This window comes from Apaloderma vittatum, unplaced genomic scaffold, assembly GCF_000703405.1.
Source record: "Apaloderma vittatum isolate BGI_N311 unplaced genomic scaffold, ASM70340v1 scaffold26804, whole genome shotgun sequence".
NCBI lineage: Eukaryota > Metazoa > Chordata > Aves > Trogoniformes > Trogonidae > Apaloderma > Apaloderma vittatum.
In genome coordinates, this window is record NW_009712530.1 from 53,030 (window position 1) to 53,254 (window position 225).

Consider the following 225-nt stretch of genomic DNA (forward strand, 5'->3'; position numbering starts at 1 on the left):
CCAGGAAAAAAACTGCATTTACTTATTGTTTCAGCTCTCCCCAGGGCTGGTGACACGAGCTGCCCGGCCTGTATTTCCAGCACAGTCATTTCCAAATCAATGGCAAGGTCCTGCCTCAAATGCGAGGCCCCGAGTGTCACCAGTGCCACCAGTGTGCCCTGACCGGCAAGCACGAGGCCAGGTCCTTGCAGCAGCATCCCTGGCACGGCTGGGGCTCCGCAGACT